Here is a 25,484-nt window from a genome sequence, read left to right as displayed (position 1 = left end):
AAATGAACTTTTTATTGCTTTCAATGCGTTTTCAGCCCCTGATTGTACACTTCAGGTGAATCTGTCAAAATCTTCAAAATGAGCATAAGCACAATGAAATAAATGCTGGTATCATCTTCAGGATGCTAAAATACACTAAATACAGCAAAAAGTTTGAATCTACAACGTTTAGTTTAGGTCTGAGAGCCAAGATGAATTTTTTATTGTTGCAATTTCAGCCCGTGATTGTACACTTCAGGTGAAACTGTCAATATCTTCAAAATGAGCATAAGCACAATGAATTTATTGCTGGAATCGTCTTCAAGATGCTAAAATACACTAAATACAGCAAAAAGTTTGAGTCTACAACATTTAGTAAAGGTGTGAGAGCCAAAATTTACTTTTTATTGCTTTAAATGCGTTTTCAGCCCCCGATTGTACACTTCAGGTGAAACTGTCAAAATCTTCAAAATGAGCATAAGCACAATGAAATAAAGGCTGGAATCATCTTCAGGATGCTAAAATACACTAAATACAGCAAAAAGTTTGAGTCTACAACGTTTAGTTTAGGTGTGAGAGCCAAGATGAACTTTTTATTGCTGCAATTTCAGCCCTTGATTGTACACTTCAGGTGAAACTGTCAATATCTTCAAAATGAGCATAAGCACAGTGAAATTATTGCTGGAATCGTCTTCAAGATGCTAAAATAGACTAAATACAGCAAAAAGTTTGAGCCTACAACGTTTAGTTTAGGTGTGAGAGCCAAGATGAATTTTTTTCTGCTGCAATTTCAGCCCGTGATTGTACACTTCAGGTGAAACTGTCAACATCTTCAAAATGAGCATAAGCACATTGAAATAAATGCTGGAATCATCTTCAGGATGCTAAAATACACTAAATGCAGCAAAAAGTTAGAGTCTACATCATTTAGTAAAGGTGTGAGAGCTAAAATGAACTTTTTATTGCTTTAAATGCGTTTTCAGCCCGATTGTACACTTCAGGTGAAACTGTCAAAATCTTCAAAATGAGCATGAGCACATTGAAATAAATGCTGGAATCATCTTCAGGATGCTAAAATACACTAAACACAGCAAAAAGTTTGAGTCTACAACGTTTAGTTTAGGTGTGAGAGCCAAGATGAATTTGTTATTGCTGCAATTTCAGCCCCTGATTGTACACTTCAGGTGAAACTGTCAATGTCTTCAAAATTAGCATAAGCACAATGAAATTATTGCTGGAATCGTCTTTAAGATGCTAAAATACACTAAATACAGCAAAAAGTTTGAGTCTACAACGTTTAGTTAAGGTGTGAGAGCCAAAATGAACTTTTTATTGCTTTCAATGCGATTTCAGCCCCTGATCGTACACTTCAGGTGAAACTGTCAAAATCTTCAAAATGAGCATAAGCACAATGAAATAAATGCTGGAATCATATTCAGGATGCTAAAATACACTAAATACAGCAAAAAGTTTGAGTCTACAACGTTTAGTTTAGGTGTGAGAGCCATAATTTAACTTTTTATTGCTGTAATTTCAGCCCCTGATTGTACACTTCAGGTGAAACTGTCAAAATCTTCAAAATGAGCAGAAGCACAATGAAATAAATGCTGGAATCATCTTCAGGATGCTAAAATACACTAAATACAGCAAAAAGTTTGAGTCTACAACGTTTAGTTAAGGTGTGAGAGCCAAAAGGAACTTTTTATTGCTTTAAATGCGTTTTCAGCCCGATTGTACACTTCAGGTGAAACTGTCAAAATCTTCAAAATGAGCATGAGCACATTGAAATAAATGCTGGAATCATCTTCGGGATGCTAAAATACACTAAACACAGCAAAAAGTTTGAGTCTACAACGTTTAGTTTAGGTGTGAGAGCCAAGATGAACTTTTTATTGCTGCAATTTCTGCCCCTGATTGTACACTTCAGGTGAAACTGTCAATATCTTTAAAATGAGCATAAGCACAATGAAATTATTGCTGGAATCGTCTTTAAGATGCTAAAATACACTAAATACAGTAAAAAGTTTGAGTCTACAATGTTTAGTTTAGGTGTGAGAGCCAAGATGAACTTTTTATTGCTGCAATTTCAGCCCGTGATTGTACACTTCAGGTGAAACTGTCAAATTCTTCAAAATGAGCATAAGCACATTGAAATAAATGCTGGAATCATCTTCAGGATGCTAAAATACACTAAATACAGCAAAAAGTTTGAGTCTACAACGTTTAGTTTAGGTGTGAGAGCCAAGATTAACTTTTTATTGCTGTAATTTCAGCGCCTGATTGTACACTTCAGGTGAAACTGTCAAAATCTTCAAAATGAGCATAAGCACATTGAAATAAATGCTGGAATCATCTTCAGGATGCTAAAATACACTAAATACAGCAAAAAGTTTGAGTATACAACATTTAGTTAAGGTATGAGAGCCAAAATGAACTTTTTATTGCTTTAAATGCGTTTTCAGCCGATTGTACACTTCAGGTGAAACTGTCAAAATCTTCAAAATGAGCATAAGCACATATAAATAAATGCTGGAATCATCTTCAGGATGCTAAAATACACTAAATACAGCAAAAAGTTAGAGTCTACAACGTTTAGTTTAGGTATGAGAGCCAAAATGAACTTTTTATTGTTTTAAATGCATTTTCAGCCCGATTGTACACTTCAGGTGAAACTGTCAAAATCTTCAAAATGAGCATGAGCACATTGAAATAAATGCTGGAATCATCTTCAGGATGCTAAAATACACTAAACACAGCAAAAAGTTTGAGTCTACAACGTTTAGTTTAGGTGTGAGAGCCAAGATGAATTTTTTATTAATGCAATTTCAGCCCCTAAATTGTACACTTCAGGTGAAACTGGCAATGTCTTCAAAATTAGCATAAGCACAATGAAATTATTGCCAGAATCGTCTTTAAGATGCTAAAATACACTAAATACAGCAAAAAGTTTGAGTCTACAACGTTTAGTTAAGGTGTGAGAGCCAAAATGAACTTTTTATTGCTTTCAATGCGTTTTCAGCCCCTGATTGTACACTTCAGGTGAAACTGTCAAAATCTTCAAAATGAGCATAAGCACAATGAAATAAATGCTGGTATCATCTTCAGGATGCTAAAATACACTAAATACAGCAAAAAGTTTGAATCTACAACGTTTAGTTTAGGTGTGAGAGCCAAGATGAATTTTTTATTGTTGCAATTTCAGCCCGTGATTGTACACTTCAGGTGAAACTGTCAATATCTTCAAAATGAGCATAAGCACAATGAATTTATTGCTGGAATCGTCTTCAAGATGCTAAAATACACTAAATACAGCAACAAGTTTGAGTCTACAACATTTAGTAAAGGTGTGAGAGCCAAAATTTACTTTTTATTGCTTTAAATGCGTTTTAGGCCCCCGATTGTACACTTCAGGTGAAACTGTCAATATCTTCAAAATGAGCATAAGCACAATGAAATTATTGCTGGAATCGTCTTTAAGTTGCTAAAATACACTAAATACAGCAAAAAGTTTGAGTCTACAACGTTTAGTTTAGGTGTGAGAGCCAAGATGAACTTTTTATTGTTGCAATTTATGCCCCTGATTGTACACTTCAGGTGAAACTGTCAATATCTTCAAAATGAGCATAAGCACATTTAAATAAATGCTGGAATCATCTTCAGGATGCTAAAATACACTAAATACAGCAAAAAGTTTGAGACTACAACGTTTAGTTTAGGTGTGAGAGCCAAAATGAACTTTGTATTGCTTTAAATGCATTTTCAGTCCGATTGTACACTTCAGGTGAAACTGTCAAAATCTTCAACTTGAGCATAAGCACAATGAAATAAATGCTGGAATCATCTTCAGGATGCTAAAATACACTAAATACAGCAAAAAGTTTGAGTCTACAACATTTAGTTAAGGTGTAAGAGCAAAAATGAACTTTTTATTGCTTTAAATGCGTTTTCAGCCCGATTGTACATTTCAGGTGAAACTGTCAAAATCTTCAAAATGAGCATAAGCACATTTAAATAAATGCTGGAATCATCTTCAGGATGCTAAAATACACTAAATACAGCAAAAAGTTTGAGTCTACAACGTTTAGTTTAGGTGTGAGAGCCAAAATGAACTTTGTATTGCTTTAAATGCATTTTCAGTCCGATTTTACACTTCAGGTGAAACTGTCAAAATCTTCAACTTGAGCATAAGCACAATGAAATAAATGCTGGAATCATCTTCAGGATGCTAAAATACACTAAACACAGCAAAAGGTTTGAGTCTACAACGTTTAGTTTAGGTGTGAGAGCCAAGATGAATTTTTTATTGCTGCAATTTCAGCCCCTGATTGTACACTTCAGGTGAAACTGTCAATGTCTTCAAAATTAGCATAAGCACAATGAAATTATTGCTGGAATCGTCTTTAAGATGCTAAAATGCACTAAATACAGCAAAAACTTTGAGTCTACAACGTTTAGTTAAGGTGTGAGAGCCAAAATGAACTTTTTATTGCTTTCAATGCGTTTTCAGCCCCTGATTGTACACTTCAGGTGAAACTGTCAAAATCTTCAAAATGAGCATAAGCACAATGAAATAAATGCTGGTATCATCTTCAGGATGCTAAAATACACTAAATACAGCAAAACGTTTGAATCTACAACGTTTAGTTTAGGTGTGAGAGCCAAGATGAATTTTTTATTGTTGCAATTTCAGCCCGTGATTGTACACTTCAGGTGAAACTGTCAATATCTTCAAAATGAGCATAAGCACAATGAATTTATTGCTGTAATCGTCTTCAAGATGCTAAAATACACTAAATACAGCAAAAAGTTTGAGTCTACAACATTTAGTAAAGGTGTGAGAGCCAAAATTTACTTTTTATTGCTTTAAATGCGTTTTCAGCCCCTGATTGTACACTTCAGGTGAAACTGTCAACATCTTCAAAATGAGCATAAGCACAATGAAATTAATGCTGGAATCATCTTCAGGATGCTAAAATACACTAAATACAGCAAAAAGTTTGAGTCTACAACATTTAGTTAAGGTGTGAGAGCCAAAATGAACTTTTTATTGCTTTAAATGCGTTTTCAGCTGATTGTACACTTCAGGTGAAACTGTCAAAATCTTCAAAATGAGCATAAGCACATTTAAATAAATGCTGGAATCATCTTCAGGATGCTAAAATACACTAAATACAGCAAAAAGTTTGAGTCTACAACGTTTAGTTTAGGTGTGAGAGCCAAGATTAACTTTTTATTGCTGTAATTTCAGCCCCTGATTGTACACTTCAGGTGAAACTGTCAAAATCTTCCAAATGAGCATAAGCACATTGAAATAAATGCTGGAATCATCTTCAGGATGCTAAAATACACTAAATACAGCAAAAAGTTTGAGTCTACAACATTTAGTTAAGGTGTAAGAGCCAAAATGAACTTTTTATTGCTTTAAATGCGTTTTCAGCCCGATTGTACATTTCAGGTGAAACTGTCAAAATCTTCAAAATGAGCATAAGCACATTTAAATAAATGCTGGAATCATCTTCAGGATGCTAAAATACACTAAATACAGCAAAAAGTTAGAGTCTACAACGTTTAGTTTAGGTGTGAGAGCCAAAATGAACTTTTTATTGCTTTAAATGCATTTTCAGTCCGATTGTACACTTCAGGTGAAACTGTCAAAATCTTCAAATTGAGCATAAGCACAATGAAATAAATGCTGGAATCATCTTCAGGATGCTAAAATACACTAAATGCAGCAAAAAGTTAGAGTCTACAACATTTAGTAAAGGTGTGAGAGCTAAAATGAACTTTTTATTGCTTTAAATGCGTTTTCAGCCCGATTGTACACTTCAGGTGAAACTGTCAAAATCTTCAAAATGAGCATGAGCACATTGAAATAAATGCTGGAATAATCTTCAGGATGCTAAAATACACTAAACACAGCAAAAAGTTTGAGTCTACAACGTTTAGTTTAGGTGTGAGAGCCAAGATGAATTTTTTATTGCTGCAATTTCAGCCCCTGATTGTACACTTCAGGTAAAACTGTCAATGTCTTCAAAATTAGCATAAGCACAATGAAATTATTGCTGGAATCGTCTTTAAGATGCTAAAATGCACTCAATACAGCAAAAAGTTTGAGTCTACAACGTTTAGTTAAGGTGTGAGAGCCAAAATGAACTTTTTATTGCTTTCAATGCGTTTTCAGCCCCTAAATTGTACACTTCAGGTGAAACTGTCAAAATCTTCAAAATGAGCATAAGCACAATGAAATAAATGCTGGTATCATCTTCAGGATGCTAAAATACACTAAATACAGCAAAACGTTTGAATCTACAACGTTTAGTTTAGGTGTGAGAGCCAAGATGAATTTTTTATTGTTGCAATTTCAGCCCGTGATTGTACACTTCAGGTGAAACTGTCAATATCTTCAAAATGAGCATAAGCACAATGAATTTATTGCTGGAATCGTCTTCAAGATGCTAAAATACACTAAATACAGCAAAACGTTTGAGTCTACAACATTTAGTAAAGGTGTGAGAGCCAAAATTTACTTTTTATTGCTTTAAATGCGTTTTCAGCCCCTGATTGTACACTTCAGGTGAAACTGTCAAAATCTTCAAAATGAGCATAAGCACAATGAAATTAATGCTGGAATCATCTTCAGGATGCTAAAATACACTAAATACAGCAAAAAGTTTGATTCTACAACATTTAGTTAAGGTGTGAGAGCCAAAATGAACTTTTTATTGCTTTAAATGCGTTTTCAGCTGATTGTACACTTCAGGTGAAACTGTCAAAATCTTCAAAATGAGCATAAGCACATTTAAATAAATGCTGGAATCATCTTCAGGATGCTAAAATACACTAAATACAGCAAAAAGTTTGAGTCTACAACGTTTAGTTTAGGTGTGAGAGCCAAGATTAACTTTTTATTGCTGTAATTTCAGCCCCTGATTGTACACTTCAGGTGAAACTGTCAAAATCTTCCAAATGAGCATAAGCACATTGAAATAAATGCTGGAATCATCTTCAGGATGCTAAAATACACTAAATACAGCAAAAAGTTTGAGTCTACAACATTTAGTAAAGGTGTGAGAGCCAAAATTTACTTTTTATTGCTTTAGATGCGTTTTCAGCCCCTGATTGTACACTTCAAGTGAAACTGTCAAAATCTTCAAAATGAGCATAAGCACAATGAAATTAATGCTGGAATCATCTTCAGTATGCTAAAATACACTAAATACAGCAAAAAGTTTGAGTCTACAACATTTAGTTAAGGTGTGAGAGCCAAAATGAACTTTTTATTGCTTTAAATGCGTTTTCAGCTGATTGTACACTTCAGGTGAAACTGTCAAAATCTTCAAAATGAGCATAAGCACATTTAAATAAATGCTGGAATCATCTTCAGGATGCTAAAATACACTAAATACAGCAAAAAGTTTGAGTCTACAACGTTTAGTTTAGGTGTGAGAGCCAAGATTAACTTTTTATTGCTGTAATTTCAGCCCCTGATTGTACACTTCAGGTGAAACTGTCAAAATCTTCCAAATGAGCATAAGCACATTGAAATAAATGCTGGAATCATCTTCAGGATGCTAAAATACACTAAATACAGCAAAAAGTTAGAGTCTACAACGTTTAGTTTAGGTGTGAGAGCCAAAATGAACTTTTTATTGCTTTAAATGCATTTTCAGTCCGATTGTACACTTCAGGTGAAACTGTCAAAATCTTCAAATTGAGCATAAGCACAATGAAATAAATGCTGGAATCATCTTCAGGATGCTAAAATACACTAAATGCAGCAAAAAGTTAGAGTCTACAACATTTAGTAAAGGTGTGAGAGCTAAAATGAACTTTTTATTGCTTTAAATGCGTTTTCAGCCCAATTGTACACTTCAGGTGAAACTGTCAAAATCTTCAAAATGAGCATGAGCACATTGAAATAAATGCTGGAATCATCTTCAGGATGCTAAAATACACTAAACACAGCAAAAAGTTTGAGTCTACAACGTTTAGTTTAGGTGTGAGAGCCAAGATGAATTTTTTATTGCTGCAATTTCAGCCCCTGATTGTACACTTCAGGTAAAACTGTCAATGTCTTCAAAATTAGCATAAGCACAATGAAATTATTGCTGGAATCGTCTTTAAGATGCTAAAATGCACTCAATACAGCAAAAAGTTTGAGTCTACAACGTTTAGTTAAGGTGTGAGAGCCAAAATGAACTTTTTATTGCTTTCAATGCGTTTTCAGCCCCTAAATTGTACACTTCAGGTGAAACTGTCAAAATCTTCAAAATGAGCATAAGCACAATGAAATAAATGCTGGTATCATCTTCAGGATGCTAAAATACACTAAATACAGCAAAACGTTTGAATCTACAACGTTTAGTTTAGGTGTGAGAGCCAAGATGAATTTTTTATTGTTGCAATTTCAGCCCGTGATTGTACACTTCAGGTGAAACTGTCAATATCTTCAAAATGAGCATAAGCACAATGAATTTATTGCTGGAATCGTCTTCAAGATGCTAAAATACACTAAATACAGCAAAACGTTTGAGTCTACAACATTTAGTAAAGGTGTGAGAGCCAAAATTTACTTTTTATTGCTTTAAATGCGTTTTCAGCCCCTGATTGTACACTTCAGGTGAAACTGTCAAAATCTTCAAAATGAGCATAAGCACAATGAAATTAATGCTGGAATCATCTTCAGGATGCTAAAATACACTAAATACAGCAAAAAGTTTGAGTCTACAACATTTAGTTAAGGTGTGAGAGCCAAAATGAACTTTTTATTGCTTTAAATGCGTTTTCAGCTGATTGTACACTTCAGGTGAAACTGTCAAAATCTTCAAAATGAGCATAAGCACATTTAAATAAATGCTGGAATCATCTTCAGGATGCTAAAATACACTAAATACAGCAAAAAGTTTGAGTCTACAACATTTAGTAAAGGTGTGAGAGCCAAAATTTACTTTTTATTGCTTTAAATGCGTTTTCAGCCCCTGATTGTACACTTCAAGTGAAACTGTCAAAATCTTCAAAATGAGCATAAGCACATTTAAATAAATGCTGGAATCATCTTCAGGATGCTAAAATACACTAAATACAGCAAAAAGTTTGAGTCTACAACGTTTAGTTTAGGTGTGAGAGCCAAGATTAACTTTTTATTGCTGTAATTTCAGCCCCTGATTGTACACTTCAGGTGAAACTGTCAAAATCTTCCAAATGAGCATAAGCATATTGAAATAAATGCTGGAATCATCTTCAGGATGCTAAAATACACTAAATACAGCAAAAAGTTTGAGTCTACAACATTTAGTTAAGGTGTAAGAGCCAAAATGAACTTTTTATTGCTTAAATGCGTTTTCAGCCCGATTGTACATTTCAGGTGAAACTGTCAAAATCTTCAAAATGAGCATAAGCACATTTAAATAAATGCTGGAATCATCTTCAGGATGCTAAAATACACTAAATACAGCAAAAAGTTAGAGTCTACAACATTTAGTTAAGGTGTAAGAGCCAAAATGAACTTTTTATTGCTTTAAATGCGTTTTCAGCCCGATTGTACACTTCAGGTGAAACTGTCAAAATCTTCAAAATGAGCATGAGCACATTGAAATAAATGCTGGAATCATCTTCAGGATGCTAAAATACACTAAACACAGCAAAAAGTTTGAGTCTACAACGTTTAGTTTAGGTGTGAGAGCCAAGATGAATTTTTTATTGCTGCAATTTCAGCCCCTGATTGTACACTTCAGGTGAAACTGTCAATGTCTTCAAAATTAGCATAAGCACAATGAAATTATTGCTGGAATCGTCTTTAAGATGCTAAAATGCACTCAATACAGCAAAAAGTTTGAGTCTACAACGTTTAGTTAAGGTGTGAGAGCCAAAATGAACTTTTTATTGCTTTCAATGCGTTTTCAGCCCCTGATTGTACACTTCAGGTGAAACTGTCAAAATCTTCAAAATGAGCATAAGCACATTTAAATAAATGCTGGTATCATCTTCAGGATGCTAAAATACACTAAATACAGCAAAAAGTTTGAGTCTACAACGTTTAGTTTAGGTGTGAGAGCCAAGATTAACTTTTTATTGCTGTAATTTCAGCCCCTGATTGTACACTTCAGGTGAAACTGTCAAAATCTTCCAAATGAGCATAAGCACATTGAAATAAATGCTGGAATCATCTTCAGGATGCTAAAATACACTAAATACAGCAAAAAGTTTGAGTCTACAACATTTAGTTAAGGTGTAAGAGCCAAAATGAACTTTTTATTGCTTTAAATGCGTTTTCAGCCCGATTGTACATTTCAGGTGAAACTGTCAAAATCTTCAAAATGAGCATAAGCACATTTAAATAAATGCTGGAATCATCTTCAGGATGCTAAAATACACTAAATACAGCAAAAAGTTAGAGTCTACAACGTTTAGTTTAGGTGTGAGAGCCAAAATGAACTTTGTATTGCTTTAAATGCATTTTCAGTCCGATTGTACACTTCAGGTGAAACTGTCGAAATCTTCAACTTGAGCATAAGCACAATGAAATAAATGCTGGAATCATCTTCAGGATGCTAAAATACACTAAATGCAGCAAAAAGTTAGAGTCTACAACATTTAGTAAAGGTGTGAGAGCTAAAATGAACTTTTTATTGCTTTAAATGCGTTTTCAGCCCGATTGTACACTTCAGGTGAAACTGTCAAAATCTTCAAAATGAGCATGAGCACATTGAAATAAATGCTGGAATCATCTTCAGGATGCTAAAATACACTAAACACAGCAAAAAGTTTGAGTCTACAACGTTTAGTTTAGGTGTGAGAGCCAAGATGAATTTTTTATTGCTGCAATTTCAGCCCCTGATTGTACACTTCAGGTGAAACTGTCAATGTCTTCAAAATTAGCATAAGCACAATGAAATTATTGCTGGAATCGTCTTTAAGATGCTAAAATGCACTAAATACAGCAAAAACTTTGAGTCTACAACGTTTAGTTAAGGTGTGAGAGCCAAAATGAACTTTTTATTGCTTTCAATGCGATTTCAGCCCCTGATTGTACACTTCAGGTGAAACTGTCAAAATCTTCAAAATGAGCATAAGCACAATGAAATAAATGCTGGAACCATATTCAGGATGCTAAAATACACTAAATACAGCAAAAAGTTTGAGTCTACAACGTTTAGTTTAGGTGTGAGAGCCAAGATTAACTTTTTATTGCTGTAATTTCAGCCCCTGATTGTACACTTCAGGTGAAACTGTCAAAATCTTCAAAATGAGCATAAGCACAATGAAATAAATGCTGGTATCATCTTCAGGATGCTAAAATACACTAAATACAGCAAAACGTTTGAATCTACAACGTTTAGTTTAGGTGTGAGAGCCAAGATGAATTTTTTATTGTTGCAATTTCAGCCCGTGATTGTACACTTCAGGTGAAACTGTCAATATCTTCAAAATGAGCATAAGCACAATGAATTTATTGCTGGAATCGTCTTCAAGATGCTAAAATACACTAAATACAGCAAAACGTTTGAATCTACAACGTTTAGTTTAGGTGTGAGAGCCAAGATTAACTTTTTATTGCTGTAATTTCAGCCCCTGATTGTACACTTCAGGTGAAACTGTCAAAATCTTCCAAATGAGCATAAGCACATTGAAATAAATGCTGGAATCATCTTCAGGATGCTAAAATACACTAAATACAGCAAAAAGTTTGAGTCTACAACATTTAGTAAAGGTGTGAGAGCCAAAATTTACTTTTTATTGCTTTAAATGCGTTTTCAGCCCCTGATTGTACACTTCAAGTGAAACTGTCAAAATCTTCAAAATGAGCATAAGCACAATGAAATTAATGCTGGAATCATCTTCAGTATGCTAAAATACACTAAATACAGCAAAAAGTTTGAGTCTACAACATTTAGTTAAGGTGTGAGAGCCAAAATGAACTTTTTATTGCTTTAAATGCGTTTTCAGCTGATTGTACACTTCAGGTGAAACTGTCAAAATCTTCAAAATGAGCATAAGCACATTTAAATAAATGCTGGAATCATCTTCAGGATGCTAAAATACACTAAATACAGCAAAAAGTTTGAGTCTACAACGTTTAGTTTAGGTGTGAGAGCCAAGATTAACTTTTTATTGCTGTAATTTCAGCCCCTGATTGTACACTTCAGGTGAAACTGTCAAAATCTTCCAAATGAGCATAAGCACATTGAAATAAATGCTGGAATCATCTTCAGGATGCTAAAATACACTAAATACAGCAAAAAGTTAGAGTCTACAACGTTTAGTTTAGGTGTGAGAGCCAAAATGAACTTTTTATTGCTTTAAATGCATTTTCAGTCCGATTGTACACTTCAGGTGAAACTGTCAAAATCTTCAAATTGAGCATAAGCACAATGAAATAAATGCTGGAATCATCTTCAGGATGCTAAAATACACTAAATGCAGCAAAAAGTTAGAGTCTACAACATTTAGTAAAGGTGTGAGAGCTAAAATGAACTTTTTATTGCTTTAAATGCGTTTTCAGCCCAATTGTACACTTCAGGTGAAACTGTCAAAATCTTCAAAATGAGCATGAGCACATTGAAATAAATGCTGGAATCATCTTCAGGATGCTAAAATACACTAAACACAGCAAAAAGTTTGAGTCTACAACGTTTAGTTTAGGTGTGAGAGCCAAGATGAATTTTTTATTGCTGCAATTTCAGCCCCTGATTGTACACTTCAGGTAAAACTGTCAATGTCTTCAAAATTAGCATAAGCACAATGAAATTATTGCTGGAATCGTCTTTAAGATGCTAAAATGCACTCAATACAGCAAAAAGTTTGAGTCTACAACGTTTAGTTAAGGTGTGAGAGCCAAAATGAACTTTTTATTGCTTTCAATGCGTTTTCAGCCCCTAAATTGTACACTTCAGGTGAAACTGTCAAAATCTTCAAAATGAGCATAAGCACAATGAAATAAATGCTGGTATCATCTTCAGGATGCTAAAATACACTAAATACAGCAAAACGTTTGAATCTACAACGTTTAGTTTAGGTGTGAGAGCCAAGATGAATTTTTTATTGTTGCAATTTCAGCCCGTGATTGTACACTTCAGGTGAAACTGTCAATATCTTCAAAATGAGCATAAGCACAATGAATTTATTGCTGGAATCGTCTTCAAGATGCTAAAATACACTAAATACAGCAAAACGTTTGAGTCTACAACATTTAGTAAAGGTGTGAGAGCCAAAATTTACTTTTTATTGCTTTAAATGCGTTTTCAGCCCCTGATTGTACACTTCAGGTGAAACTGTCAAAATCTTCAAAATGAGCATAAGCACAATGAAATTAATGCTGGAATCATCTTCAGGATGCTAAAATACACTAAATACAGCAAAAAGTTTGAGTCTACAACATTTAGTTAAGGTGTGAGAGCCAAAATGAACTTTTTATTGCTTTAAATGCGTTTTCAGCTGATTGTACACTTCAGGTGAAACTGTCAAAATCTTCAAAATGAGCATAAGCACATTTAAATAAATGCTGGAATCATCTTCAGGATGCTAAAATACACTAAATACAGCAAAAAGTTTGAGTCTACAACATTTAGTAAAGGTGTGAGAGCCAAAATTTACTTTTTATTGCTTTAAATGCGTTTTCAGCCCCTGATTGTACACTTCAAGTGAAACTGTCAAAATCTTCAAAATGAGCATAAGCACATTTAAATAAATGCTGGAATCATCTTCAGGATGCTAAAATACACTAAATACAGCAAAAAGTTTGAGTCTACAACGTTTAGTTTAGGTGTGAGAGCCAAGATTAACTTTTTATTGCTGTAATTTCAGCCCCTGATTGTACACTTCAGGTGAAACTGTCAAAATCTTCCAAATGAGCATAAGCATATTGAAATAAATGCTGGAATCATCTTCAGGATGCTAAAATACACTAAATACAGCAAAAAGTTTGAGTCTACAACATTTAGTTAAGGTGTAAGAGCCAAAATGAACTTTTTATTGCTTAAATGCGTTTTCAGCCCGATTGTACATTTCAGGTGAAACTGTCAAAATCTTCAAAATGAGCATAAGCACATTTAAATAAATGCTGGAATCATCTTCAGGATGCTAAAATACACTAAATACAGCAAAAAGTTAGAGTCTACAACATTTAGTTAAGGTGTAAGAGCCAAAATGAACTTTTTATTGCTTTAAATGCGTTTTCAGCCCGATTGTACACTTCAGGTGAAACTGTCAAAATCTTCAAAATGAGCATGAGCACATTGAAATAAATGCTGGAATCATCTTCAGGATGCTAAAATACACTAAACACAGCAAAAAGTTTGAGTCTACAACGTTTAGTTTAGGTGTGAGAGCCAAGATGAATTTTTTATTGCTGCAATTTCAGCCCCTGATTGTACACTTCAGGTGAAACTGTCAATGTCTTCAAAATTAGCATAAGCACAATGAAATTATTGCTGGAATCGTCTTTAAGATGCTAAAATGCACTCAATACAGCAAAAAGTTTGAGTCTACAACGTTTAGTTAAGGTGTGAGAGCCAAAATGAACTTTTTATTGCTTTCAATGCGTTTTCAGCCCCTGATTGTACACTTCAGGTGAAACTGTCAAAATCTTCAAAATGAGCATAAGCACATTTAAATAAATGCTGGTATCATCTTCAGGATGCTAAAATACACTAAATACAGCAAAAAGTTTGAGTCTACAACGTTTAGTTTAGGTGTGAGAGCCAAGATTAACTTTTTATTGCTGTAATTTCAGCCCCTGATTGTACACTTCAGGTGAAACTGTCAAAATCTTCCAAATGAGCATAAGCACATTGAAATAAATGCTGGAATCATCTTCAGGATGCTAAAATACACTAAATACAGCAAAAAGTTTGAGTCTACAACATTTAGTTAAGGTGTAAGAGCCAAAATGAACTTTTTATTGCTTTAAATGCGTTTTCAGCCCGATTGTACATTTCAGGTGAAACTGTCAAAATCTTCAAAATGAGCATAAGCACATTTAAATAAATGCTGGAATCATCTTCAGGATGCTAAAATACACTAAATACAGCAAAAAGTTAGAGTCTACAACGTTTAGTTTAGGTGTGAGAGCCAAAATGAACTTTGTATTGCTTTAAATGCATTTTCAGTCCGATTGTACACTTCAGGTGAAACTGTCGAAATCTTCAACTTGAGCATAAGCACAATGAAATAAATGCTGGAATCATCTTCAGGATGCTAAAATACACTAAATGCAGCAAAAAGTTAGAGTCTACAACATTTAGTAAAGGTGTGAGAGCTAAAATGAACTTTTTATTGCTTTAAATGCGTTTTCAGCCCGATTGTACACTTCAGGTGAAACTGTCAAAATCTTCAAAATGAGCATGAGCACATTGAAATAAATGCTGGAATCATCTTCAGGATGCTAAAATACACTAAACACAGCAAAAAGTTTGAGTCTACAACGTTTAGTTTAGGTGTGAGAGCCAAGATGAATTTTTTATTGCTGCAATTTCAGCCCCTGATTGTACACTTCAGGTGAAACTGTCAATGTCTTCAAAATTAGCATAAGCACAATGAAATTATTGCTGGAATCGTCTTTAAGATGCTAAAATGCACTAAATACAGCAAAAACTTTGAGTCTACAACGTTTAGTTAAGGTGTGAGAGCCAAAATGAACTTTTTATTGCTTTCAATGCGATTTCAGCCCCTGATTGTACACTTCAGGTGAAACTGTCAAAATCTTCAAAATGAGCATAAGCACAATGAAATAAATGCTGGAACCATATTCAGGATGCTAAAATACACTAAATACAGCAAAAAGTTTGAGTCTACAACGTTTAGTTTAGGTGTGAGAGCCAAGATTAACTTTTTATTGCTGTAATTTCAGCCCCTGATTGTACACTTCAGGTGAAACTGTCAAAATCTTCAAAATGAGCATAAGCACAATGAAATAAATGCTGGTATCATCTTCAGGATGCTAAAATACACTAAATACAGCAAAACGTTTGAATCTACAACGTTTAGTTTAGGTGTGAGAGCCAAGATGAATTTTTTATTGTTGCAATTTCAGCCCGTGATTGTACACTTCAGGTGAAACTGTCAATATCTTCAAAATGAGCATAAGCACAATGAAATTAATGCTGGAATCATCTTCAGGATGCTAAAATACACTAAATACAGCAAAAAGTTTGAGTCTACAACATTTAGTTAAGGTGTGAGAGCCAAAATGAACTTTTTATTGCTTTAAATGCGTTTTCAGCTGATTGTACACTTCAGGTGAAACTGTCAAAATCTTCAAAATGAGCATAAGCACATTTAAATAAATGCTGGTATCATCTTCAGGATGCTAAAATACACTAAATACAGCAAAAAGTTTGAGTCTACAACGTTTAGTTTAGGTGTGAGAGCCAAGATTAACTTTTTATTGCTGTAATTTCAGCCCCTGATTGTACACTTCAGGTGAAACTGTCAAAATCTTCCAAATGAGCATAAGCACATTGAAATAAATGCTGGAATCATCTTCAGGATGCTAAAATACGCTAAATACAGCAAAAAGTTTGAGTCTACAACGTTTAGTTTAGGTGTGAGAGCCAAAATGAACTTTGTATTGCTTTAAATGCATTTTCAGTCCGATTGTACACTTCAGGTGAAACTGTCAAAATCTTCAACTTGAGCATAAGCACAATGAAATAAATGCTGGAATCATCTTCAGGATGCTAAAATACACTAAATGCAGCAAAAAGTTAGAGTCTACAACATTTAGTAAAGGTGTGAGAGCTAAAATGAACTTTTTATTGCTTTAAATGCGTTTTCAGCCCGATTGTACACTTCAGGTGAAACTGTCAAAATCTTCAAAATGAGCATGAGCACATTGAAATAAATGCTGGAATCATCTTCAGGATGCTAAAATACACTAAACACAGCAAAAAGTTTGAGTCTACAACGTTTAGTTTAGGTGTGAGAGCCAAGATGAATTTTTTATTGCTGCAATTTCAGCCCCTGATTGTACACTTCAGGTGAAACTGTCAATGTCTTCAAAATTAGCATAAGCACAATGAAATTATTGCTGGAATCGTCTTTAAGATGCTAAAATGCACTAAATACAGCAAAAACTTTGAGTCTACAACGTTTAGTTAAGGTGTGAGAGCCAAAATGAACTTTTTATTGCTTTCAATGCGATTTCAGCCCCTGATTGTACACTTCAGGTGAAACTGTCAAAATCTTCAAAATGAGCATAAGCACAATGAAATAAATGCTGGAATCATATTCAGGATGCTAAAATACACTAAATACAGCAAAAAGTTTGAGTCTACAACGTTTAGTTTAGGTGTGAGAGCCAAGATTAACTTTTTATTGCTGTAATTTCAGCCCCTGATTGTACACTTCAGGTGAAACTGTCAAAATCTTCAAAATGAGCATAAGCACAATGAATTTATTGCTGGAATCGTCTTCAAGATGCTAAAATACACTAAATACAGCAAAAAGTTTGAGTCTACAACATTTAGTAAAGGTGTGAGAGCCAAAATTTACTTTTTATTGCTTTAAATGCGTTTTCAGCCCCTGATTGTACACTTCAGGTGAAACTGTCAAAATCTTCAAAATGAGCATAAGCACAATGAAATTAATGCTGGAATCATCTTCAGGATGCTAAAATACACTAAATACAGCAAAAAGTTTGAGTCTACAACATTTAGTTAAGGTGTGAGAGCCAAAATGAACTTTTTATTGCTTTAAATGCGTTTTCAGCTGATTGTACACTTCAGGTGAAACTGTCAAAATCTTCAAAATGAGCATAAGCACATTTAAATAAATGCTGGAATCATCTTCAGGATGCTAAAATACACTAAATACAGCAAAAAAATAGAGTCTACAACGTTTAGTTTAGGTGTGAGAGCTAAAATGAACTTTTTATTGCTTTAAATGCGTTTTCAGCCCGATTGTACACTTCAGGTGAAACTGTCAAAATCTTCAAAATGAGCATGAGCACATTGAAATAAATGCTGGAATCATCTTCAGGATGCTAAAATACACTAAACACAGCAAAAAGTTTGAGTCTACAACGTTTAGTTTAGGTGTGAGAGCCAAGATGAATTTTTTATTGCTGCAATTTCAGCCCCTGATTGTACACTTCAGGTGAAACTGTCAATGTCTTCAAAATTAGCATAAGCACAATGAAATTATTGCTGGAATCGTCTTTAAGATGCTAAAATGCACTAAATACAGCAAAAACTTTGAGTCTACAACGTTTAGTTAAGGTGTGAGAGCCAAAATGAACTTTTTATTGCTTTCAATGCGTTTTCAGCCCCTGATTGTACACTTCAGGTGAAACTGTCAAAATCTTCAAAATGAGCATAAGCACAATGAAATAAATGCTGGTATCATCTTCAGGATGCTAAAATACACTAAATACAGCAAAACGTTTGAATCTACAACGTTTAGTTTAGGTGTGAGAGCCAAGATGAATTTTTTATTGTTGCAATTTCAGCCCGTGATTGTACACTTCAGGTGAAACTGTCAATATCTTCAAAATGAGCATAAGCACAATGAATTTATTGCTGGAATCGTCTTCAAGATGCTAAAATACACTAAATACAGCAAAAAGTTTGAGTCTACAACATTTAGTAAAGGTGTGAGAGCCAAAATTTACTTTTTATTGCTTTAAATGCGTTTTCAGCCCCTGATTGTACACTTCAGGTGAAACTGTCAAAATCTTCAAAATGAGCATAAGCACAATGAAATTAATGCTGGAATCATCTTCAGGATGCTAAAATACACTAAATACAGCAAAAAGTTTGAGTCTACAACATTTAGTTAAGGTGTGAGAGCCAAAATGAACTTTTTATTGCTTTAAATGCGTTTTCAGCTGATTGTACACTTCAGGTGAAACTGTCAAAATCTTCAAAATGAGCATAAGCACATTTAAATAAATGCTGGAATCATCTTCAGGATGCTAAAATACACTAAATACAGCAAAAAGTTTGAGTCTACAACGTTTAGTTTAGGTGTGAGAGCCAAGATTAACTTTTTATTGCTGTAATTTCAGCCCCTGATTGTACACTTCAGGTGAAACTGTCAACAACTTCCAAATGAGCATAAGCACATTGAAATAAATGCTGGAATCATCTTCAGGATGCTAAAATACACTAAATACAGCAAAAAGTTTGAGTCTACAACATTTAGTTAAGGTGTAAGAGCCAAAATGAACTTTTTATTGCTTTAAATGCGTTTTCAGCCCGATTGTACATTTCAGGTGAAACTGTCAAAATCTTCAAAATGAGCATAAGCACATTTAAATAAATGCTGGAATCATCTTCAGGATGCTAAAATACACTAAATACAGCAAAAAGTTAGAGTCTACAACGTTTAGTTTAGGTGTGAGAGCCAAAATGAACTTTTTATTGCTTTAAATGCATTTTCAGTCCGATTGTACACTTCAGGTGAAACTGTCAAAATCTTCAAATTGAGCATAAGCACAATGAAATAAATGCTGGAATCATCTTCAGGATGCTAAAATACACTAAATGCAGCAAAAAGTTAGAGTCTACAACATTTAGTAAAGGTGTGAGAGCTAAAATGAACTTTTTATTGCTTTAAATGCGTTTTCAGCCCGATTGTACACTTCAGGTGAAACTGTCAAAATCTTCAAAATGAGCATGAGCACATTGAAATAAATGCTGGAATCATCTTCAGGATGCTAAAATACACTAAACACAGCAAAAAGTTTGAGTCTACAACGTTTAGTTTAGGTGTGAGAGCCAAGATGAATTTTTTATTGCTGCAATTTCAGCCCCTGATTGTACACTTCAGGTGAAACTGTCAATGTCTTCAAAATTAGCATAAGGACAATGAAATTATTGCTGGAATCGTCTTTAAGATGCTAAAATGCACTCAATACAGCAAAAAGTTTGAGTCTACAACGTTTAGTTAAGGTGTGAGAGCCAAAATGAACTTTTTATTGCTTTCAATGCGTTTTCAGCCCCTGATTGTACACTTCAGGTGAATCTGTCAAAATCTTCAAAATGAGCATAAGCACAATGAAATAAATGCTGGTATCATCTTCAGGATGCTAAAATACACTAAATACAGCAAAAAGTTTGAATCTACAACGTTTAGTTTAGGTCTGAGAGCCAAGATGAATTTTTTATTGTTGCAATTTCAGCCCGTGATTGTACACTTCAGGTGAAACTGTCAATATCTTCAAAATGAGCATAAGCACAATGAATTTATTGCTGGAATCGTCTTCAAGATGCTAAAATACACTAAATACAGCAAAAAGTTTGAGTCTACAACATTTAGTAAAGGTGTAAGAGCCAAAATGAACTTTTTATTGCTTTAAATGCGTTTTCAGCCCGATTGTACATTTCAGGTGAAACTGTCAAAATCTTCAAAATGAGCATAAGCACATTTAAATAAATGCTGGAATCATCTTCAGGATGCTAAAATACACTAAATACAGCAAAAAGTTTGAGTCTACAACGTTTAGTTTAGGTGTGAGAGCCAAAATGAACTTTGTATTGCTTTAAATGCATTTTCAGTCCGATTTTACACTTCAGGTGAAACTGTCAAAATCTTCAACTTGAGCATAAGCACAATGAAATAAATGTTGGAATCATCTTCAGGATGCTAAAATACACTAAATGCAGCAAAAAGTTAGAGTCTACAACATTTAGTAAAGGTGTGAGAGCTAAAATGAACTTTTTATTGCTTTAAATGCGTTTTCAGCCCGATTGTACACTTCAGGTGAAACTGTCAAAATCTTCAAAATGAGCATGAGCACATTGAAATAAATGCTGGAATCATCTTCAGGATGCTAAAATACACTAAACACAGCAAAAGGTTTGAGTCTACAACGTTTAGTTTAGGTGTGAGAGCCAAGATGAATTTTTTATTGCTGCAATTTCAGCCCCTGATTGTACACTTCAGGTGAAACTGTCAATGTCTTCAAAATTAGCATAAGCACAATGAAATTATTGCTGGAATCGTCTTTAAGATGCTAAAATGCACTAAATACAGCAAAAACTTTGAGTCTACAACGTTTAGTTAAGGTGTGAGAGCCAAAATGAACTTTTTATTGCTTTCAATGCGTTTTCAGCCCCTGATTGTACACTTCAGGTGAAACTGTCAAAATCTTCAAAATGAGCATAAGCACAATGAAATAAATGCTGGTATCATCTTCAGGATGCTAAAATACACTAAATACAGCAAAACGTTTGAATCTACAACGTTTAGTTTAGGTGTGAGAGCCAAGATGAATTTTTTATTGTTGCAATTTCAGCCCGTGATTGTACACTTCAGGTGAAACTGTCAATATCTTCAAAATGAGCATAAGCACAATGAATTTATTGCTGTAATCGTCTTCAAGATGCTAAAATACACTAAATACAGCAAAAAGTTTGAGTCTACAACATTTAGTAAAGGTGTGAGAGCCAAAATTTACTTTTTATTGCTTTAAATGCGTTTTCAGCCCCTGATTGTACACTTCAGGTGAAACTGTCAACATCTTCAAAATGAGCATAAGCACAATGAAATTAATGCTGGAATCATCTTCAGGATGCTAAAATACACTAAATACAGCAAAAAGTTTGAGTCTACAACATTTAGTTAAGGTGTGAGAGCCAAAATGAACTTTTTATTGCTTTAAATGCGTTTTCAGCTGATTGTACACTTCAGGTGAAACTGTCAAAATCTTCAAAATGAGCATAAGCACATTTAAATAAATGCTGGAATCATCTTCAGGATGCTAAAATACACTAAATACAGCAAAAAGTTTGAGTCTACAACGTTTAGTTTAGGTGTGAGAGCCAAGATTAACTTTTTATTGCTGTAATTTCAGCCCCTGATTGTACACTTCAGGTGAAACTGTCAAAATCTTCCAAATGAGCATAAGCACATTGAAATAAATGCTGGAATCATCTTCAGGATGCTAAAATACACTAAATACAGCAAAAAGTTTGAGTCTACAACATTTAGTTAAGGTGTAAGAGCCAAAATGAACTTTTTATTGCTTTAAATGCGTTTTCAGCCCGATTGTACATTTCAGGTGAAACTGTCAAAATCTTCAAAATGAGCATAAGCACATTTAAATAAATGCTGGAATCATCTTCAGGATGCTAAAATACACTAAATACAGCAAAAAGTTAGAGTCTACAACGTTTAGTTTAGGTGTGAGAGCCAAAATGAACTTTTTATTGCTTTAAATGCATTTTCAGTCCGATTGTACACTTCAGGTGAAACTGTCAAAATCTTCAAATTGAGCATAAGCACAATGAAATAAATGCTGGAATCATCTTCAGGATGCTAAAATACACTAAATGCAGCAAAAAGTTAGAGTCTACAACATTTAGTAAAGGTGTGAGAGCTAAAATGAACTTTTTATTGCTTTAAATGCGTTTTCAGCCCGATTGTACACTTCAGGTGAAACTGTCAAAATCTTCAAAATGAGCATGAGCACATTGAAATAAATGCTGGAAAAATCTTCAGGATGCTAAAATACACTAAACACAGCAAAAAGTTTGAGTCTACAACGTTTAGTTTAGGTGTGAGAGCCAAGATGAATTTTTTATTGCTGCAATTTCAGCCCCTGATTGTACACTTCAGGTGAAACTGTCAATGTCTTCAAAATGAGCATAAGCACAATGAAATTAATGCTGGAATCATCTTCAGGATGCTAAAATACACAAAATACAGCACAAAGTTAGAGTCTACAACGTTTAGTTTAGGTGTGAGAGCCAAGATGAACTTTTTATTGCTGCAATTTCAGCCCGTGATTGTACACTTCAGGTGAAACTGTCAATATCTTCAAAATGAGCATAAGCACAATGAAATTATTGCTGGAATTGTCTTCCAGATGCTAAAATAGACTAATTACAGCAAAAAGTTTGAGTCTACAACGTTTAGTTAAGGTGTGAGAGCCAAAATGAACTTTTTATTGCTTTAAATGCGTTTTCAGCCCGATTGTACACTTCAGGTGAAACTGTCAAAATCTTTAAAATAAGCATAAGCACATTGAAATAAATGCTGGAATCATCTTCAGGATGCTAAAATACACTAAATACAGCAAAACGTTTGAGTCTACAACGTTTAGTTTAGGTGTGAGAGCCAAGATTAACTTTTTATTGCTGTAATTTCAGCCCCTGATTGTACACTTCAGGTGAAACTGTCAAAATCTTCAAAATGAGCATAAGCACATTGAAATAAATGCTGGAATCATCTTTAGGATGCTAAAATACACTAAATGCAGCAAAAAGTTAGAGTCTACAACATTTAGTAAAGGTGTGAGAGCTAAAATGAACTTTTTATTGCTTTAAATGCGTTTTCATCCCGATTGTACACTTCAGGTGAAACTGTCAATGTCTTCAAAATGAGCATAAGCACATTGAAATAAATGCTGGAATCATCTTCAGGATGCTAAAATACACTAAATACAGCAAAAAGTTTGAGTCTACAACATTTAGTTAAGGTGTGAGAGCCAAAATGAACTTTTTATTGCTTTAAATGCGTTTTCAGCTGATTGTACACTTCAGGTGAAACTGTCAAAATCTTCAAAATGAGCATAAGCACATTTAAATAAATGCTGGAATCATCTTCAGGATGCTAAAATACACTAAATACAGCAAAAAGTTTGAGTCTACAACGTTTAGTTTAGGTGTGAGAGCCAAGATTAACTTTTTATTGCTGTAATTTCAGCCCCTGATTGTACACTTCAGGTGAAACTGTCAAAATCTTCCAAATGAGCATAAGCACATTGAAATAAATGCTGGAATCATCTTCAGGATGCTAAAATACACTAAATACAGCAAAAAGTTTGAGTCTACAACATTTAGTTAAGGTGTAAGAGCCAAAATGAACTTTTTATTGCTTTAAATGCGTTTTCAGCCCGATTGTACATTTCAGGTGAAACTGTCAAAATCTTAAAAATGAGCATAAGCACATTTAAATAAATGCTGGAATCATCTTCAGGATGCTAAAATACACTAAATGCAGCAAAAAGTTAGAGTCTACAACATTTAGTAAAGGTGTGAGAGCTAAAATGAACTTTTTATTGCTTTAAATGCGTTTTCAGCCCGATTGTACACTTCAGGTTAAACTGTCAAAATCTTCAAAATGAGCATGAGCACATTGAAATAAATGCTGGAATCATCTTCAGGATGCTAAAATACACTAAACACAGAAAAAAGTTAGAGTCTACAACGTTTAGTTTAGGTGTGAGAGCCAAGATGAATTTTTTATTGCTGCAATTTCAGCCCCTGATTGTACACTTCAGGTGAAACTGTCAATGTCTTCAAAATTAGCATAAGCACAATGAAATTATTGCTGGAATCGTCTTTAAGATGCTAAAATACACTAAATACAGCAAAAAGTTTGAGTCTACAACGTTTAGTTAAGGTGTGAGAGCCAAAATGAACTTTTTATTGCTTTCAATGCGTTTTCAGCCCCTGATTGTACACTTCAGGTGAATCTGTCAAAATCTTCAAAATGAGCATAAGCACAATGAAATAAATGCTGGTATCATCTTCAGGATGCTAAAATACACTAAATACAGCAAAAAGTTTGAATCTACAACGTTTAGTTTAGGTCTGAGAGCCAAGATGAATTTTTTATTGTTGCAATTTCAGCCCGTGATTGTACACTTCAGGTGAAACTGTCAATATCTTCAAAATGAGCATAAGCACAATGAATTTATTGCTGGAATCGTCTTCAAGATGCTAAAATACACTAAATACAGCAAAAAGTTTGAGTCTACAACATTTAGTAAAGGTGTGAGAGCCAAAATTTACTTTTTATTGCTTTAAATGCGTTTTCAGCCCCCGATTGTACACTTCAGGTGAAACTGTCAAAATCTTCAAAATGAGCATAAGCACAATGAAATAAAGGCTGGAATCATCTTCAGGATGCTAAAATACACTAAATACAGCAAAAAGTTTGAGTCTACAACGTTTAGTTTAGGTGTGAGAGCCAAGATGAACTTTTTATTGCTGCAATTTCAGCCCTTGATTGTACACTTCAGGTGAAACTGTCAATATCTTCAAAATGAGCATAAGCACAATGAAATTATTGCTGGAATCGTCTTTAAGTTGCTAAAATACACTAAATACAGTAAAAAGTTTGAGTCTACAACGTTTAGTTTAGGTGTGAGAGCCAAGATGAACTTTTTATTGTTGCAATTTATGCCCGTGATTGTACACTTCAGGTGAAACTGTCAATATCTTCAAAATGAGCATAAGCACAGTGAAATTATTGCTGGAATCGTCTTCAAGATGCTAAAATAGACTAAATACAGCAAAAAGTTTGAGCCTACAACGTTTAGTTTAGGTGTGAGAGCCAAGATGAATTTTTTTCTGCTGCAATTTCAGCCCGTGATTGTACACTTCAGGTGAAACTGTCAACATCTTCAAAATGAGCATAAGCACATTGAAATAAATGCTGGAATCATCTTCAGGATGCTAAAATACACTAAATGCAGCAAAAAGTTAGAGTCTACAACATTTAGTAAAGGTGTGAGAGCTAAAATGAACTTTTTATTGCTTTAAATGCGTTTTCAGCCC

The sequence above is a fragment of the Leptonotus elevatus genome, chromosome 2, assembly GCF_054856555.1.
Source record: "Leptonotus elevatus isolate MCC_2025b chromosome 2, RoL_Lele_1.0, whole genome shotgun sequence".
Taxonomy (NCBI): Eukaryota; Metazoa; Chordata; class Actinopteri; order Syngnathiformes; family Syngnathidae; genus Leptonotus; species Leptonotus elevatus.
The sequence above is the reverse complement of the archived record's forward strand: the minus strand, read 5'-3'. Positions refer to the sequence as shown.